This window comes from Hyperoodon ampullatus, assembly GCF_949752795.1.
Source record: "Hyperoodon ampullatus genome assembly, chromosome: 1".
In the NCBI taxonomy this organism is placed as follows: Eukaryota; Metazoa; Chordata; class Mammalia; order Artiodactyla; family Ziphiidae; genus Hyperoodon; species Hyperoodon ampullatus.
In genome coordinates, this window is record NC_136914.1 from 27,427,693 (window position 1) to 27,448,134 (window position 20,442).

Genomic DNA, 20,442 nt, shown 5'->3' on the forward strand with positions numbered 1-20,442 from the left:
ACTGCTTTCTTGCGGACAGCTTTAAGACACCCACTTCCCCTGTAACACAAGCCCAAGTCTCTGTAGAAGATGTGATACTCACTTGCCAAGAAACAAACCAGGTGGATCATTGTAGGTGTGTCTTTTTACTTCTGCTCCTTTTCTTACTGAAATCAGAGCCCCACGCTGAAGTTAACATCATTGAAATATTCTTTAAGCCAGCAGACATGGATCCAATTACTTAATTGTCTGCAGAGTTGTAAGGGCAGTTACTTCTGCCAATTTCAGCAATTCTGCCAGATTTCCACTGCAAACTGAAGGATGGCTCCTCTAACTGACCTTTGTCCTTTTTGGAGGAAGCCAATCAGTAGCAGACACTGTTGGGTGAGTGGTGCCAGGTGTACCTATGTGTGTGTGTGTGTGTGTGTGTCTGTGTATGTGTGTGTGTGGAAAGGAAAAATGTTTATGGTAAGCTAGTCATTTGAAAGGGAAAGGAATAAAGTGCCAAGCAAAAGGGAAAAATGGGAGAGAAAGAGAGACAGAAGGGGATGGAGGGAGACAAAGGGAGAGAGCTTGCATGTTAAGGAATTTCAATGGAGTCTTTCTTTGTTTACTTTTAGGAAAAGCTGTTTCACAAATATAATCACCACACAGCAGGAGTGCTCCTAGTAAAATGTAACACTAAGGCCATACCATGTTAAATGAACTTAAGGAAGTTGGAGAGCTGGAATTACAATCTTATGGAAACAACTTTAAATTTTGAAAATACTTTGCTAGGCATCTAATCACACCTCAGCATGAGAGGTAAAGAGGCTGGTCTCCTCCTGAGTATAGCACAGGGACAATACAATGTCATTTTCCATAAAATCTCGTCTTAAAACTAAAATTGACAAAGGTGATCAACCTCTTCACTTTAAGTTTTCTGCTGAATCTCTGCTCTGTTTCTCCGATTCCTTTTTAGTCTCATTCTTTTTAAAAATCGAATGCAGGAAGATTGATGTCAACAAAATAGGGTGGAAGGAAAATTGCAAGGCAGAATTACTAAGGAGATGGCTTTCTCCTTCACCCTTTTGGAGAACATATTCCTTTACTTTTTAATGATTTTTCAGTGCTACCTACAGGTGAGGAATGAAGCACACACAGATAATTGCAAGCTGGAGCCCACATAAACTATCCCTCAAATGGGCATGGGGGTCTGTGGTAGCAAGATTCCTCCTGCCCTCATAGCCTCACTATTGTTTATTAATGACAGGTAATATGTTTTTTATTCCCACACTACTGGCTTTTCCTTCCCTTACCTGGGAGAGCTGATCATATACTAGCCAGCCCCTCTTGAACACAGACCAAGACCAAATATTTTCAGCATAAATACAGTATGACCAAGTGGTGCTATTCTATATACTAAGTAGCATATTACATAGGATACACTGATTAATAAATAAGATGTCATTGTGGCACGTTGAAACTGAGTCCCCCTAAAACCAAGTTCCCTTACGAAGTTTATGATTAATCTCTCTATCCAAAATGTCATCCCTTTCTTGTCCCCTCTGACCTCAGTCCTTTACTAACTGAACTCTCATCAACCAGAATCAGATGACTTAAATGGCTGCTGTCAATAACATAGTTAATGTACTAAAACTGCTATTATGGATATCATCATTAACATATAAACTCAGGCTGTTTCTCCAGGGCAAGATGAGCTCACAGACCCTGAGCCGTGGACCACTTGGCCAGAGAATCTAAACCAGAGACATTCTGACTCCTGAACTAGATTAAGAAATGTCACAAGATGATGATTAATCCAGTCTCTTTGTTTTAAAACACCCCCAACCCAAAGACCAAGTGGGAGTGGATATGAGGCTTGTCTCCCTCTCCCTTGCTTGGTGTCCTGCAGGAGACCCTTACCTTGGGGCGAACTCCCCCTGCCAGAGTTTGGCTTTCTGCACTGCGGGCACATGAGCTCTTTGCTTGGATATATCTAGTCTAACTTCAACTAAGGACCTAAAAAGCAAGAGTGCTTTCTGTTATATTATTATAAGACAGTGACTTGCCACAGGTGCTGTGTACAGCTTTGGGGGAAGTTAAATCACTATCCTTGATATATTATCATTTGGCATAAAAGTTCGGTTCACCAATAACCAGTGTTTTAATAATAAATATAGCAACCATTTACTGAGCTCATGATATATGGCAAGGGCCCTGAGTACATACATTATTCTACATTATCCATAGCAACACCAGGAGGCAGAAACGATTGTTTCTCCATTTTATGAGCAGTGAAATTGAGCCACAGAGAGGCTAATGACTTACCTGTCTTCAGAGGGTTAAGTGGCCGAGTCAGGATTAGAATCCAGAGCTTGCATTTCTAACCACTGTCCTAACCTTCAGCTTCCATCCATGTAGATAGTTTACCAACATGGAAATTATTCCCAACCAACATGGTTCAGCTATGCTGGACATGAACAAAAATGAATAAACAGGAGGAATGTCAAAATAAACATGTCATGGGCTTCCCTGGTGGCACAGTGGTTGAGAGTCCGCCTGCCGATGCAGGGGACGTGGGTTCGTGCCCCGGTCCAGGAAGATCCCATGTGCCGCGGAGCGGCTGGGCCCGTGAGCCATGGCCGCTGAGCCTGCGCGTCTGGAGCCTGTGCTCCGCAATGGGAGAGGCCACAACAGTGAGAGGCCCGCGTACCGCTGGGGGAAAAAAAAAAATGCTGGGGTCAAATGGAAACTTCTATGGGAACAGTGAGGAGAGAGTAGAAGACACAGCTTAAAGGTTGCCTGAGCTTCCAAAATAGCACGTACAACATGGATTCATCTTGACAACAAAAAAAAGAAACAAGCAAAAACCCTACCCTATGGATGTATATGAAAAAAAAGAAGATGTAGTATTATACTGTAGTTATCGGTGGTTTTCTCTATGTAGAGGAATTGTAAGTGTTTTTTCTTCTTTGAGGTTTTTTCTTTTGTATTATTTACAGAAAGCATGTATTGCTTGTGCAATTAAAAATTAGTTGATCATTGTTGAAAAATGGGGTTTGTTATACTATTCTTTCTTCTTTTGTTTATGTTTAAAATTTTCACACTAAAGAGCTTAGAAACGGAGTTAGAAAATAATCACGTAAAACACACACTAATCTTTCGTGTGACTGCTGGGACTTGTTGGGTAAAAGTGGTGTCAACAAAAAGAGTCAACGAACAATCTATGGTAGGAATAGAACAGAGTTTTATTTGAGTCAAACTGAGGACTATAGCCCAGAAGACGGCCTCTCAGATAACTCGGAGGAACTGCTCCAGGGAAGCATGGTTTTCAGTACGGTTTTATGTCTTCTCAGAACAAAGAAGATTGAACAAGTCAGGGATATATACCTTCAAGATTTCAAAAAAAAGCCAGATCAGCACATACACAATGAGTCACTATGACATTGGTACCTGGGAAGGGAGTCTTATTGTGGAAGAACAAGCACTGGCATCCCAGGAAGGGAGACATTTAATCTTTACTTTTAACATGGACATTCTTTACTTCTGCTCAATATGCCCTTTTCTTTACTAATTAAATCAGATGTACAATGTATGTTTGATAGGCCACAAACAGGCTGTTCTAGTTAGGGTAAAATTCAAGTTAACTCATGTATAAACCAGAATGACTTCTCCACTCCACAATATGGGAAAATTTCTTTTATCAGTGGCCAAAGGAACAGCCTAGAATATGCTTATAAAAAAGAGACTCCTCTTGAACAAAAATCCCTTTGAGTCTCAGAAGCAAAGTCATAAATGGTGAGAGGCATTTGGTATAGATTTCCCTCAGAAGGAAATCTAACGTGGCACCAGTTCCTTCCACGCCCTGTGTCGTGTGGCCCGTCCTTACTTCCTTCTCCTCCCTTTCCCTTGCTGTGTTCCATGGCTTATGAAACCCACACATTTTCCTGCTGCAGGGTCTTTACACCTGTTTCCCCCCCCCGCCTTCTTGGAATTCCCTTCCTCAGATCTTCACATGCATAGTGATGGGGTTCTGGACACAGTACCCCAAAATATGGCACCTGGCATGTCAAATATTTTAAGCTGAAGGAATTTGAGAAAATGGCAGCAGGAAGGTCACTGTGACGTTCCCTCTTCCCATCTCCCTCATCTGAGAGGTGCCCTCCCTATACCTGGAGGAAAGAAGCACCCTTATCTCCTAAGACAAAGGGACATCAAGAAGGATGTTGACAAACAGACCTTGCCGTTTCCCCCAGTTTGCGACCCTGAGCCCACACTCTCTCACCTGCTATACTCCTCCGCCACTGCCTGTTCTGCATCAAACCCAGCATGAACTACCCTGAACTGCTCTGTTTCCTCACATCTCTATTTCCCTCAGCAGGCTCCCATGTCACGTAAAACTTACATGAAATACACGTGTATGCTTTTCTCCTGTGACTCTGTCAGCTTCATTTGCAGACCCAGCCAGGGATCCTAAGAGGGTGGAGGTTTCCTCTCTACAGTGGCTTTTCCTTCTGGTCTTGGCTACTCCCTCTAGTTATACGCTCTTGCACTGTCCTATTTTCTTATCTTTGGAATATTCAAATGTGCTCTTAAGTGTTTAAAATATGTTTAGTGAGCCTCTCTCCGCTAGAATATAAACTGTGAAAGTGGGGATCTTGTCTCTTTTGACTCACAGACCTTGGGACAGTGCATGGTACATAGTAGTCACTCAATAAATACTTGATGAATCACTGAATGCATGCAAAGAGGCTCTGCTTGAGCTCTGCCAACTGCTGTTCTGTATTCACCCTGTCAATCAGACGTGAACACCCAAGCTTCCCCACAAGAACACCAGGGTGCGTTATGGGTGTGGAGAAGGAGGATGTAAAGATTTTGTTGTCACTGAAGGAAACTCCTTGACTTTTGCTATAATATGGCATGAAAATACCTTCATCGGTGGTCATAAATACTAACCTTCATAAGTTCAAAAACCTAACTCTAAGTAACAAAATACAAATAAATAAATAAATATTATATATACATATAAGGGAACTAATTTATTTTTAATAATCATAAGGCAAAGAAAGGTTAAAGGACAAAGAACAAGCAGAATATAATTTAACATTTCTGCAACATTTCATAATAATTTAACATTTCTGAGTGCTTTTACCAGACTGGGAAATGATATTTTCCAGAATAAATTTCATCTTCCTTGTCTATGCTTCTGTATTCTGACCACCCAGGCTACAAACCATTTTTATGACTCAACTACTTCAAGTTCAGGGGAAAATGTTTATTTTGTAATGTAGTTGGGAAGCTATTTTTCTTACTTTGTGAAAGCATCTAATTTGCGCGGCCTGCAGAAAAATGTAAGGGTGAAATCCCACAAGAGTATTCTGTCACTGTCTGCACAGAGCAGAGAATACAGCCCAGGGCTGACTCACTGTGTGCTGAAGAACTGGCTGGGGGATTACAAAATGCCAGACCCAGGGAACCGTTCAAACATGCCATCTCCTCCCTTTATATCCGGAGAGTCAGAAAACAACCGCCAACTGACAGAAGTCACCCCTGGATTAATAACTGTTAGGTTTAATTTATGCAAATGTGTAAAGCTTCAATCTATGTGTTTTACACATTAGATTAACAGTACCCATCTCAGGGATTTTTGTAAGCCCTGAGAAACTAAAACACTTTGGTCTGAAGGAATCAATTACTTTGGTTTAAAAACTGTGTCCAGGTTTTCAGATAACGAACTACAGAAGGGATGTTGGAAAGGCCTTTACATTTTAGTTTTACTTTCTCTGAATTCTTAGAGTTTGAACACAAGCAAGTATTTTAATTCAATTAGTATTTTATCATGTTGGCAAAACCGCCTGTCATATTCGCCATGGAAGCTGCCTGCACCGACAGAAATGTCAAATACAGGATGTTGGATAGCAACTTACCTTATGATTCCCAGTGAAAAACATCTGAGCCTCTTCCTTTCTGATTTTGGAATTTTGAATCATAGCTCTTTCTGTAGCCACCCTAAATTTAATAAAGCTGAGTGTAGAAACAATATGAGAAAGAAGAAAATATGACTCATAATTCTACATTTGGAGGCAGTCGCTATTAAAATTTTGAAGTATTCCTTCCTTTCTTTAAAACTATTTTCCCCTATTCTTCTTATTCTCACGTTGTCCCACATTCTAATGAATATGTCACTCTACATTTGATGACCGACTTGTTCTATCGTTTTGTACTTTAGAGCATGTCAGACACGAGAGCGCTGGTCTCACTAACTTTTGTCCTTTAATAAATAGCCTTCAAAAATTGTGCCTGGGGGCTTCCCTGGTGGCGCAGTGGTTGAGAGTCCGCCTGCCGATGCAGGGGACACAGGTTCGTGCCCCGGTCCGGGAAGATCTCACATGCCGCGGGGCGGCTGGGCCCGTGAGCCATGGCCGCTGAGCCTGCGCGTCCGGAGCCTGTGATCCGCAACGGGAGAGGCCACAACAGTCAGAGGCCCGCGTACCTCAAAAAAAAAAAAATTGTGCCTGGCTTTTGGATGTTTTTCTTTTTTTAAATGATAGCTCAGAATAATTTATAAAATAAATATTCTGCTATGAAATTGCATTCCTCCAAATTAGGATAATATGCTCTATGCATTTTTAGAGAGAGAAACAAAAGCTTAGGAATGGAAAGGAGCAAACTTAAAAAAGATTCCCCGTAATTAATGGAGTTCCTTTGGGAAAGAATCCAGGTTTTGAGTAGAATATATAGTCAAAGAATTAGGAAAGAACAGTTAATGGTTTCCAGCTAATTAAAGTTGGTGCTTGGACTACTCACTAGTTTTCATTTGTGTATAAAAAATAAAGTTGTGCTGCCAAGACTGAATCAGGAAGAAATAGAAAATATGAATAGACCAATCACAAGCACTGAAATTGAAGCTGTGATTAAAAATCTTCCAACAAACAAAAGCCCAGGACCAGATGGCTTCACAGGTGAATTCTATCAAACATTTAGAGAAGAGCTAACACCCATCCTTCTCAAACTCTTCCAAACAATTTCAGAGGAAGGAACACTCCCAAACTCATTCTACGAGGCCACAATCACCTTGATACCAAAACCAGGCAAGGATGTCACAAAGAAAGAAAACTACAGGCCAATATCACTGATGAACATAGATGCAAAAATCCTCAACAAAATACTAGCAAACAGAATCCAACAGCACAGTAAAAGGATCATACACCATGATCAAGTGGGGTTTATTCCAGGAATGCAAGGATTACTCAATATACGCAAATCAATCAATGTAATACACCATATTAACAAGTTGAAGGAGAAAAATCATATGATCATCTCAATAGATGCAGAGAAAGCTTTCGACAAAATTCAACACCCATTTATGATAAAAACCCTGCAGAAAGTAGGCATAGAGGGAACTTTCCTCAACATAATAAAGGCCATATATAACAAACCCACAGCCAACATTGTCCTCAATGGTGAAAAACTGAAACCATTTCCACTAAGATCAGGAACAAGACAAGGCTGCCCACTCTCACCACTCTTATTCAACCTAGTTTTGGAAGTTTTCGCCACAGCAATCAGAGAAGAAAAGGAAATAAAAGGAATCCAAATTGGAAAAGAAGAAGTAAAGCTGTCACTGTTTACAGATGATATGATACTATACATAGAGAATCCTAAAGATGCTACCAGAAAACTACTAGAGCTAATCAATGAATTTGGTAAAGTAGCAGGATACAAAATTAATGCACAGAAATCTCTGGCATTCCTGTACACTAATGATGAAACATCTGAAAATGAAATCAAGAAAACACTCCCATTTACCATTGCAACAAAAAGAATAAAATATCTAGGAATAAACCTACCTAAGGAGACAAAAGACCTGTATGCAGAAAATTATAAGACACTGATGAAAGAAATTAAAGAGGATACAAATAGATGGAGAGATATACCATGCTCCTGGATTGGAAGAATCAATATTGTGAAAATGACTCTACTACCCAAAGCAATCTACAGATTCAATGCAATCCCTATCAAACTACCACTGGCATTTTTCACAGAACTAGAACAAAAAATTGCAAGATTTGTTTGGAAAAACAAAAGACCCTGAATAGCCAAAGCAATCTTGAGAACGAAAAATGGAGCTGGAGGAATCAGGCTCCCTGACTTCAGACTATACTACAAAGCTACAGTAATCAAGACAGTGTGGTACTGGCACAAAAACAGAAAGATAGATCAATGGAACAGGATAGAAAGCCCAGAGATAAACCCACGCACATATGGTCAACTTATCTTTGATAAAGGAGGCAGGAATGTACAATGGAGAAAGGACAGCCTCTTCAATAAGTGGTGCTGGGAAAACTGGACAGGGACATGTAAAAGTATGAGATTAGATCATTCCCTAACACCATACACAAAAATAAGCTCAAAATGGATTAAAGACCTAAATGGAAGGCCAGAATCTATCAAACTCTTAGAGGAAAACATAGGTAGAACACTCTATGACATAAATCACAGCAAGATCCTTTTGGACCCACCTCCTAGAGAAATGGAAATAAAAACAAAGATAAACAAATGGGACCTAATGAAACTTCAAAGCTTTTGCACAGCAAAGGAAACCATAAACAAGACCAAAAGACAACCCTCAGAATGGGAGAAAATATTTGCAAATGAAGCAACTGACAAAGGATTAATCTCCACAATTTATAAGCAGCTCATGCAGCTCAATAGCAAAAAAACAAACAACCCAATCCAAAAATGGGCAGAAGACTTAAATAGGCATTTCTCCACAGAAGATATACAGACTGCCAACAAACACATGAAAGAATGCTCAACATCATTAATCATTAGAGAAATGCAAATCAAAACTACAATGAGATATCATCTCACACCAGTCAGAATGGCCATCATCAAGAAATCTAGAAACAATAAATGCTGGAGAGGGTGTGGAGAAAAGGGAACACTCTTGCACTGCTGGTGGGAATGTGAATTGGTACAGCCACTATGGAGAACAGTATGGAGGTTCCTTAAAAAACTACAAATAGAACTACCATATGACCCAGCAATCCCACTACAAGGCATATACCCTGAGAAAACCATAATTCAAAAAGAGACGTGAATTTGGTAAAGTAGCAGGATACAAAATTAATGCACAGAAATCTCTGGCATTCCTGTACACTAATGATGAAACATCTGAAAATGAAATCTAGAAAACACTCCCATTTACCATTGCAACAAAAAGAATAAAATATCTAGGAATAAACCTACCTAAGGAGACAAAAGACCTGTATGCAGAAAATTATAAGACACTGATGAAAGAAATTAAAGAGGATACAAATAGATGGAGAGATATACCATGCTCCTGGATTGGAAGAATCAATATTGTGAAAATGACTCTACTACCCAAAGCAATCTACAGATTCAATGCAATCCCTATCAAACTACCACTGGCATTTTTCACAGAACTAGAACAAAAAATTGCAAGATTTGTTTGGAAAAACAAAAGACCCTGAATAGCCAAAGCAATCTTGAGAACGAAAAATGGAGCTGGAGGAATCAGGCTCCCTGACTTCAGACTATACTACAAAGCTACAGTAATCAAGACAGTGTGGTACTGGCACAAAAACAGAAAGATAGATCAATGGAACAGGATAGAAAGCCCAGAGATAAACCCACGCACATATGGTCAACTTATCTTTGATAAAGGAGGCAGGAATGTACAATGGAGAAAGGACAGCCTCTTCAATAAGTGGTGCTGGGAAAACTGGACAGGGACATGTAAAAGTATGAGATTAGATCATTCCCTAACACCATACACAAAAATAAGCTCAAAATGGATTAAAGACCTAAATGGAAGGCCAGAAACTATCAAACTCTTAGAGGAAAACATAGGCAGAACACTCTATGACATAAATCACAGCAAGATCCTTTTGGACCCACCTCCTAGAGAAATGGAAATAAAAACAAAGATAAACAAATGGGACCTAATGAAACTTCAAAGCTTTTGCACAGCAAAGGAAACCATAAACAAGACCAAAAGACAACCCTCAGAATGGGAGAAAATATTTGCAAATGAAGCAACTGACAAAGGATTAATCTCCACAATTTATAAGCAGCTCATGCAGCTCAATAGCAAAAAAAACAAACAACCCAATCCAAAAATGGGCAGAAGACTTAAATAGGCATTTCTCCAAAGAAGATATACAGACTGCCAACAAACACATGAAAGAATGCTCAACATCATTAATCATTAGAGAAATGCAAATCAAAACTACAATGAGATATCATCTCACACCAGTCAGAATGGCCATCATCAAGAAATCTAGAAACAATAAATGCTGGAGAGGGTGTGGAGAAAAGGGAACACTCTTGCACTGCTGGTGGGAATGTGAATTGGTACAGCCACTATGGAGAACAGTATGGAGGTTCCTTAAAAAACTACAAATAGAACTACCATATGACCCAGCAATCCCACTACAAGGCATATACCCTGAGAAAACCATAATTCAAAAAGAGACGTGAATTTGGTAAAGTAGCAGGATACAAAATTAATGCACAGAAATCTCTGGCATTCCTGTACACTAATGATGAAAAATCTGAAAATGAAATCAAGAAAACACTCCCATTTACCATTGCAACAAAAAGAATAAAATATCTAGGAATAAACCTACCTAAGGAGACAAAAGACCTGTATGCAGAAAATTATAAGACACTGATGAAAGAAATTAAAGATGATACAAATAGATGGAGAGATATACCATGCTCCTGGATTGGAAGAATCAATATTGTGAAAATGACTCTACTACCCAAAGCAATCTACAGATTCAATGCAATCCCTATCAAACTACCACTGGCATTTTTCACAGAAGTAGAACAAAAAATTTCAAAATTTGTTTGGAAAAACAAAAGACCCCGAATAGCCAAAGCAATCTTGAGAACGAAAAACGGAGCTGGAGGAATCAGGCTCCCTGACTTCAGACTATACTACAAAGCTACAGTAATTAAGACAGTGTGGTACTGGCATAAAAACAGACAGATAGATCAGTGGATCAGGATAGAAAGCCCAGAGATAAACCCACGCACATGTGGCCAACTTATCTTTGATAAAGGAGGCAGGAATGTACAGTGGAGAAAGGACAGCCTCTTCAATAAGTGGTGCTGGGAAAACTGGACAGGGACATGTAAAAGTATGAGATTAGATCATTCCCTAACACCATACACAAAAATAAGCTCAAAATGGATTAAAGACCTAAATGGAAGGCCAGAAACTATCAAACTCTTAGAGGAAAACATAGGCAGAACACTCTATGACATAAATCACAGCAAGATCCTTTTGGACCCACCTCCTAGAGAAATGGAAATAAAAACAAAGATAAACAAATGGGACCTAATGAAACTTCAAAGCTTTTGCACAGCAAAGGAAACCATAAACAAGACCAAAAGACAACCCTCAGAATGGGAGAAAATATTTGCAAATGAAGCAACTGACAAAGGATTAATCTCCACAATTTATAAGCAGCTCATGCAGCTCAATAGCAAAAAAAACAAACAACCCAATCCAAAAATGGGCAGAAGACTTAAATAGGCATTTCTCCAAAGAAGATATACAGACTGCCAACAAACACATGAAAGAATGCTCAACATCATTAATCATTAGAGAAATGCAAATCAAAACTACAATGAGATATCATCTCACACCAGTCAGAATGGCCATCATCAAGAAATCTAGAAACAATAAATGCTGGAGAGGGTGTGGAGAAAAGGGAACACTCTTGCACTGCTGGTGGGAATGTGAATTGGTACAGCCACTATGGAGAACAGTATGGAGGTTCCTTAAAAAACTACAAATAGAACTACCATATGACCCAGCAATCCCACTACAAGGCATATACCCTGAGAAAACCATAATTCAAAAAGAGACGTGAATTTGGTAAAGTAGCAGGATACAAAATTAATGCACAGAAATCTCTGGCATTCCTGTACACTAATGATGAAACATCTGAAAATGAAATCTAGAAAACACTCCCATTTACCATTGCAACAAAAAGAATAAAATATCTAGGAATAAACCTACCTAAGGAGACAAAAGACCTGTATGCAGAAAATTATAAGACACTGATGAAAGAAATTAAAGAGGATACAAATAGATGGAGAGATATACCATGCTCCTGGATTGGAAGAATCAATATTGTGAAAATGACTCTACTACCCAAAGCAATCTACAGATTCAATGCAATCCCTATCAAACTACCACTGGCATTTTTCACAGAACTAGAACAAAAAATTGCAAGATTTGTTTGGAAAAACAAAAGACCCTGAATAGCCAAAGCAATCTTGAGAACGAAAAATGGAGCTGGAGGAATCAGGCTCCCTGACTTCAGACTATACTACAAAGCTACAGTAATCAAGACAGTGTGGTACTGGCACAAAAACAGAAAGATAGATCAATGGAACAGGATAGAAAGCCCAGAGATAAACCCACGCACATATGGTCAACTTATCTTTGATAAAGGAGGCAGGAATGTACAATGGAGAAAGGACAGCCTCTTCAATAAGTGGTGCTGGGAAAACTGGACAGGGACATGTAAAAGTATGAGATTAGATCATTCCCTAACACCATACACAAAAATAAGCTCAAAATGGATTAAAGACCTAAATGGAAGGCCAGAAACTATCAAACTCTTAGAGGAAAACATAGGCAGAACACTCTATGACATAAATCACAGCAAGATCCTTTTGGACCCACCTCCTAGAGAAATGGAAATAAAAACAAAGATAAACAAATGGGACCTAATGAAACTTCAAAGCTTTTGCACAGCAAAGGAAACCATAAACAAGACCAAAAGACAACCCTCAGAATGGGAGAAAATATTTGCAAATGAAGCAACTGACAAAGGATTAATCTCCAAAATTTATAAACAGCTCATGCGGCTCAATAGCAAAAAAACAAACAACCCAATCCAAAAATGGGCAGAAGACTTAAATAGGCATTTCTCCAAAGAAGATATACAGACTGCCAACAAACACATGAAAGAATGCTCAACATCATTAATCATTAGAGAAATGCAAATCAAAACTACAATGAGATATCATCTCACACCAGTCAGAATGGCCATCATCAAGAAATCTAGAAACAATAAATGCTGGAGAGGGTGTGGAGAAAAGGGAACACTCTTGCACTGCTGGTGGGAATGTGAATTGGTACAGCCACTATGGAGAACACTATGGAGGTTCCTTAAAAAACTAAAAATAGAACTACCATATGACCCAGCAATCCCACTACTAGGCATATACCCTGAGAAAACCATAATTCAAAAAGAGACATGTACCAAAAGGTTCATTGCAGCTCTATTCACAATAGCCCGGAGCTGGAAACAACCTAAGTGTCCATCATCGGATGAATGGATAAAGAAGATGTGGCACATATATACAATGGAATATTACTCAGCCATAAAAAGAAACGAAACTGAGCTATTTGTAATGAGGTGGAGAGACCTAGAGTCTGTCATACAGAGTGAAGTAAGTCAGAAAGAGAAAGACAAATACCGTATGCTAACACATATATATGGAATTTAAAAAAAAAAAATGTCATGAAGAACCTAGGGGTAAAACGGGAATAAAGACACAGACCTACTTGAGAATGGACTTGAGGATATGGGGAAGGAGAAGGGTAAGCTGTGACAAAGGGAAAGAGAGGCATGGACATATATACACTACCAAATGTAAGGTAGATAGATAGTGGGAAGCAGCCGCAGAGCACAGGGAGATCAGCTCGGTGCTTTGTGACCGCCTGGAGGGGTGGGATGGGGAGGGTGGGAGGGAGGGAGATGCATGAGGGAGGTGATGTGGGAACAGATGTATATGTATGACTGATTCACTTTGTTATAAAGCAGAAACTAATAAAAAAAAAAAAAAAAAAAAAAAAAAAGAGACGTGTACCAAAATGTTCATTGCAGCTCTATTCACAATAGCCCGGAGCTGGAAACAACCTAAGTGTCCATCATCGGATGAATGGATAAAGAAGATGTGGCACATATATACAATGGAATATTACTCAGCCATAAAAAGAAATGAAACTGAGCTATTTGTAATGAGGTGGATAGACCTAGAGTCTGTCATACAGAGTGAAGTAAGTCAGAAAGAGAAAGACAAATACTGTATGCTAACACATATATATGGAATTTAAAAAAAAAAAATGTCATGAAGAACCTAGGGGTAAAACGGGAATAAAGACACAGACCTACTTGAGAATGGACTTGAGGATATGGGGAGGGGGAAGGGTAAGCTGTGACAAAGTGAAAGAGAGGCATGGACATATATACACTACCAAACGTAAGGTAGATACATAGTGGGAAGCAGCCGCAGAGCACAGGGAGATCAGCTCGGTGCTTTGTGACCGCCTGGAGGGGTGGGATGGGGAGGGTGGGAGGGAGGGAGATGCATGAGGGAAGGGATGTGGGAACAGATGTATATGTATGACTGATTCACTTTGTTATAAAGCAGAAACTAATAAAAAAAAATTATTTTTAAAGACAAAAAAAAAAAAAACAAGAATAAGATTTACCATCTTACTTCAAAAAAAATAAATAAAATAAAGTTGTGAATTAAACCTTAATTCATTGAACAAGAATCTACCAGAATGGCTGAACTCCATATACACGGTTCAGTTGCTGTTTTTGTTTTTCTTTGTCCTAGCATATTCTAAGATAAATGTAAGTGCCTTTTCGTGTAGTTGGTGTTAGTTTCATCTCCATTAAAAGAGAAAGATTTATCCTGATCCTATCAAAATGTGTGGATTATAGTGAGATGGACAAGTCAGGCATGCCTCGGCAGTGTGTGAGAGTGTGTGTCTGTGTGTGTGAGTGTGAGTGTGTGTATGTGTGAGTGTGTGTGTGTGTGTGAGGGACAAATTCAGACTTAACTGAATTGCCTGCGTCCTCTTTGACCATCACGCTTCTCAGACATTTCCTTCTATGGAATTTACATGTGAAAATTAATTTGTAACTTAGAGAAAATTAAAAGTATAGGGTGCTCATCATTTTTTAGGACCAGCATGAATTTCTAGAGATGCAAGAAGAAAAAGAGCCAATATTATTTCTATTATTTGAAGGGAAGGGGAGGTAGTCAAGACTTTTATGCAGAAGGAAAGGTTTTTTTTTTTTAATTAATTAATTTATTTATTTATTTTTTGGCTGTGTTGGGTCTTCGTTTCTGTGCGAGGGCTTCCTCTAGTTGCAGCGAGTGGGGTCCACTCTTCATCGCGGTGCGCGGGCCTCTCACTATCGCGGCCTCTCTTGTTGCGGAGCACAGGCTCCAGACGCGCAGGCTCAGTAGTTGTGGCTCATGGGCCCAGTTGCTCCGCGGCATGTGGGATCTTCCCAGACCGGGGCTCGAACCCATGTCCCCTGTATTGGCAGGCAGACTCTCAACCACTGCGCTACTAGGGAAGCCCAGGTTGGTTTTTTTTTTTTTTTTTTTTTTAATCTCCCTAGGTAACTTCTCACCCTGGGGCATGTTAACGTTACATATCAGACAAAGATCTACCTTGCAAAGTGTTTTCATACTGAAGTCCTTAGTACCCTTTCAGTGTTTTCATGGGTTGTACTTAAGCATATAGATCTATAATTTCTCTTTTCAAAGGGTCTTCCATAAGTGTATTGAGTAAAGCATTTTGACATAGATGTGGCTATTGTCACAAAATAGTCAACAAACATTAACTTTAAAAACCAACAGATAACTTTATAGCTCTCTTATTAAGGCTGCCTGCAGTATTATGGCATCAGGTACTTTGAAGTAGGTCAAGTTTTAAAGACATTAGCATTTCATGATTTAGAATAATCCAAACAAATTTAGCCATTTGTCTGTGTTTTTATTTCCAAACGTTTCCATCTGATTAAATGGGCTATAACTATCAGTCTAGCAGTACCTAGTAACCCAATAGCAGTGGTCAAACTAGGGAATAGAAACAAATAATCTTTGCTTTTTTTCAGGCAGTAATTCCTTCTCACGCTCTCTGACTTCAAATCGTCCTCGTCAGAGAAGACTTACCCATAAATACTCTTTGAAAAGCATCACTTCTCAGCTTTGGAATGTGGATAGTAATATATATTATAATGTCCCCCCAGAGACTGATGCGTGTACCTTTCATTCCTTCTTTGTGTTACTGATTTTGATGCTTGCTACTAAATCAAGAAGCAGTAGGGGGGCTTCCCTGGTGGCGCAGTGGTTGAGAGTCCGCCTGCCGATGTAGGGGACATGGGTTCGTGCCCCGGTCCGGGAAGATCCCACATACCGCGGAGCGGCTGGGCGCATGAGCCATGGCCGCTGAGCCTGCACTTCTGGAGCCTGTGCTCCGCAGCGGGAGAGGCCACAACAGTGAGAGGCCCGCGTATCACAAAAAAAAAAAAAAAAGAAGCAGTAGGACATTGTAACTTGCAGCGGGAGGGCAGATACCTATTTTCCAGTGGAAGTCAAGTCAGGGGAGAGCACTAAGGAGTCATCACCTCCTCCAGACCAGCTGGGTCAGCAGACGCAGCTGGATACGGCATTCACCCAACTGCTGGCCGTACATGCACGTAGCATAGAAAATGTTTTATTGATGTCATTTACAGTGACATTTTGTGTATGTGGCAGGAAACATCATCTGCATATTTCACATGGGAATGGAATTTGCCTTTACAAAAGAATGCAGATAACATCCCCTCATGCATTTATGCGTTTCTTGCTTTTCTATTCCTCTCTCTCTTTTCATTTATTTTAATTTTTAGATATACCAATTTATTTCAATAAAGACAGTATAATGCAGTAAAGAGCTCTATCATCTGGCCTCAGAAAGATTGGGTGCAAAACTTAGCTCCACCACACATTGACCGGGTGCTCTTAAGTTTCTTCTCGGTAAGCAGAGATCAAGTCTAACAGGAAAGGAGTGAGGCATAAATGAGAATGCAGAGCAAGCACTCAGTGCAGGGCGTGGTGAGCAAAATGCTAGCTTTTACTACCGATTACATTTTAAATGACAGTCAAGTTGAGACAACAATGGCTCATAGTTAGTGTGAGTGGGACCCGCAGGACATACAGTCCCTTTATTCCTGATGACATGACCCATTAACCTCAGGGCTGCTGCCTGTGTCACCTGTCGTGGTGTGCAGTTGTGAGGAGGAACAGAAGATTTGACAACCAGAGGAACGAGCAAAACAGAGGCATCTTTTAATCTGGTGGCAGGACCTGGGGGACATAGCATCACACACTGAACTGGGTAATGTGAAGCTTTTCATGGTTCCAGGGCTCTTAACAATCTTACTATTAATACTATCAATGATCGTCTTTCCAGAGCTCTGCCTCAGTCCTCCACCAGAAGTGCGGTGACATGTCCTTGAAACTCAGCAGCGCAGCTTCCATATTTCCTCCGTCCTCTTCTCCCCTGAGTCACCCGGGTGTTCTTGCTCCTTCTCGTGGCCAGGGACGTCGAGTCTGCCTTCTCCATTGGGTGGGGATTTGGTATTCGACCACAGCACATAACGTCTCAGTTCCTACGTTTCCTCCAGCCCTTCTCTTCCAGATTGCCTTCCCTGGGGGTGGATGGTGGCCAGGGTAGAAATACCCAGAGCCTTGCCACCTATGCAGAGTAAGAACGAACATAAGGCAAACCTAAAGAGCATGGCGGCACAAGCACCAGATTAACAGAGAATTTCGGTAACAGTCTCAATCCTGTCACGTACAGGATGAGACCTAGGATCCTTTTCCTGTACGACCTTGAGAGAGTCATGAAATTGCTTTAAGCCCCACTTTCATTACCTGTGAAATGGGTTTATTACTTATCCATAGTCTCTTAAAGGATCCCTGTGAAATACTGAAAAATGAGAAGATAGATTAACAGAACTCGGTCGAGTGTTTATTGCATGTCATGCAATAAGACAGTTTACACAACGGAGCCCATAAACTCAAAATAAATAAATAAATATTATTATTTGTGCATTTTTTTATGAGTCAGTAAGATGTGGAGGGTCTTCCCTGGTGGCGCAGTGGTTGAGAGTCCGCCTGCCGATGCAGGGGACACGGGTTCGTGCCCCGGTCCGGGAGGATCTCACATGCCGCGGAGCGGCTGGGCTCGTGAGCCATGGCCGCTGAGCCTGCGCGTCCAGAGCCTGTGCTCCGCAACGGGAGAGGCCACAGCGGTGAGAGGCCCGCGTACCGCAAAAAAAAAAAAAAAAAAAAAAAAAGATGTGGAAAACAGCATCTGTATGTTGGAATAGAATTTGAACTTTAAATGTCAGGAAGGAGTGTGGCTAGGTACAGAAGGAAACCCACCGACACCTCCCACTGTAGTTTGGGTGCTGGGCTGGCTGGATCGGGCCCTCGTGGATGCCTGGTTGGATGCAGGGTGACTGTGGACGCCTGCTTCCCTCTCTGATGATACGGCCAAAGTTCCTGGTTCCAAGGAGTTGCTGATGATATAGATTCCAGGGCACAAAAAGCCCACACTTTTCATAATGGGTTTCAGGCCCATTACTGGTTATAATTTAAAATTGTTTGAATTCATGGCAAAAGAGAGATGCTTCTGCTTTTCATTAAGTATCACTGAGCAGGTGCTGAGTTCTGCAGGCTTTAATGACTGCCAACCTCTAAGTCATAGTTAAAAGTAAAATATTTGAATTCCTCCCAAACTTCAATAGTCCCATTAGTGAGACACTTCAAACGAGCACACATTTTATCATCTCTATTTTGCACTGTTAGGTTTAGATTTCAATGACAACATTTTCCTCTTCTGGTAGAATTATTGAGTAGGCATAAATGGTTGGGAAAAAAAACACAAGTTTGTCTTTATTACACATGTGGTTGCAAAATAACTCTGGGAACACCAGCCTTCTTCTTTTTTTTTTTTTTTAACTGCACCAAGACGTGTTGAAAGGAGGGCTGCTCTGTGGGTGAATGTTTGACACAGACACCTTTGTGCCTGGGAGACGGCAGGTAATCGGAAGACAAATGACTCGCATGTCCGGCTGATTCAAGGAGGTTCAACTAAATATTCCAAGCTGTTATTCAGTCTGTTTACTCACGTTTATATGAGGCTAACAAGTGCCCCAGCCGCCTTTTAGGCCCTCATTCCCAGGTGTCTTTTGTTGAGCTGTTGGGCCCATTTGAATTACTTTATGAGGAATATTTAGAAAAGAGAGAGAGTGGGGTGATCAAGGGTGACTTGGGCTTCTCACAGCCTGGGGAGAATTCTCTGTTCTCCTGTTCTTCCCTGCAGCTCTGGTGCAAAAAAAGTAAAATCTTGTGGTTTTTACTTGTGATATCTATAATTTCTTCTAGGCTTGCTAGAAATTTTACAGGAATGAAGAACTGAGTCACTGAAAGATCTCCTTTGATTCTGAAGACGAACAGCCTTATTTATTTACTTATTTTTAGAATTTTAATGAGACAACTAAAAACTTCTCTAAACTAGGTGTACGTGAAGCTTGAAGTAATGATGATGTTGGTGTAGATATATGAGAACGTCTCAATTCTTAGGAGGTATCTGCTAAAGCATGTAGATGTGGACTGGTATGCTGTCTGCAACGTATTTTGAAATGTTTTAGCAAAAATGTAAAGCGATAGATAAAGCAAATGTGGCACATTGTTAAGATATTGTTGAATCTGATTGGTAAATGTTCATATATTGTTCTTCCAACGTTTCTGTGTGTTTGTAAATTTTCATAACAAAAAGTTGAAAAAACCCTTCTATTGATAATCACAAAATGCTAAGTTAAGACTCAACTGACAAATTTGGGAAATATTTGTTAAATATATGTCATATATAGGGTTATTATCATTAAATTATAAATCACTTATGAATCAATGAGAACAGACATGAACAGTCCAGTAAAAAACAGGCAAAGGAAATGAAGTCAAGTCACAAAAGGAAAAACAAAAATGGACAATAGATACAGAAAACTATATAATTGCATATCGATCTCACTATCAATAAAAGTATAATTTAAAGCAGATAAGAAGACGTATAATAGCTATCAGGCAGTTAATCTGAGTTGGGCATTATTCAAGTATTTTCCCTCTCTTTTCACATTTAACTCTGGCAAAAGTCCTATGATAGAGAAACTATTATTATTTCTATTTTGCTGAAGAGGAAACTGAACCTGCAGAAGTTAAATTCCTTGCCCAAGACTACAGCGGGGAAATATTAGTAAGTATTAGATTAAGATTCACACTAAGACCATCCCTGTCTAGACCCTGCTCTATTTGTAAATGCTGCATGAGATCTGATACCCCTGAGGGTGGGCATTCGCAGCTGGTGTGTTAACAGAAACCACATTAATCCCCTTTCTGGGGGACAATCTGACAATATGTATGCATCAATTGCCTTAACATTTGACTCAGTGCATAACATTTGACTCAGTGTTTCCTATCTAGGAATTCGTCTAAGGAAACAGGACAAGTGTGTAATGATGTTTATACAAAAATATTAATCCAGCACTGGGTATGTATTAAAAAATCAAAACT